This window comes from Lipotes vexillifer, unplaced genomic scaffold (assembly GCF_000442215.2).
Source record: "Lipotes vexillifer unplaced genomic scaffold, Lipotes_vexillifer_v1.1 scaffold295, whole genome shotgun sequence".
NCBI classification, from domain to species: domain Eukaryota; kingdom Metazoa; phylum Chordata; class Mammalia; order Artiodactyla; family Lipotidae; genus Lipotes; species Lipotes vexillifer.
This window is the reverse complement of record NW_006773247.1, coordinates 980,767-981,635: the sequence shown is the minus strand read 5'-3', so window position 1 is coordinate 981,635 and position 869 is coordinate 980,767.

The following is an 869-nucleotide window of genomic DNA, read 5'->3' as shown; positions in this document are numbered from 1 at the left end:
TATTGTTTCTAGAATAACAATATTCTTCCAATACTGGGTCCATGTAAGGCAGAATTATGGGAGTAAATATCCTGTGAAGGAAGCTTTATGTGCTTATTCAAAGAAGGCTTAAACTGAAAAACATTTCCCAAAGTACATGTCATGTGTCAGCATCCTATTCATTTTTGTTCAGACTAGCTTGCCGCCCCTTACTACTATCCAGAAAATATAGACAGAATTACTCTCTCTGTGGTATTCCCTGGGAAGTTATTTTCTTATTTTCATGAATGCTTGGGGACATGAACATTGAATGTTTTATTAAGTTCACAAGTTTACTTGTGGTTATGATTGATGAACATACTAAAAATCTTATTTTGAGAAGATACAACTCAGCAAATGGTACAGAAACATATAAAATAGATTACATGGGCTGATTAGCCTTTAATGAAGCCCAGCTAAACTGAATAAGTTGTAATAACATTTCCCTATAGCCCCATTTTGAAGGGTTGGGGAAAGAGCAGCAATAAAAACAAAGCAAAACAACAGCTTCAGAGTCACAGTAAATGCTTTAGGAATATTTCTCCTAGGAGAAAATAATGGTGGCTACTAGGCTTATTTCAGCACCTCTTTTTCTTCTCTTTTCAATAGTAGTGTCATTAGGATCATGAACTCTGATCTTAAGTACAGTGTGGCACATCTCATTTCTAATTTATCTTTCTCAGTATTTAAGATCACTTGTCTAATTTGATCTCATACAAATAATAAACCTGCTCATTCAGAAAATCTAAAGCAAATTATTCTCATTCGAATAAATTTTTCCTATTTAATTAAAAGATTATCATTTTCTAATTTGAATTTTCATTTGAATTTGAATTTTCATGGGGGATAAA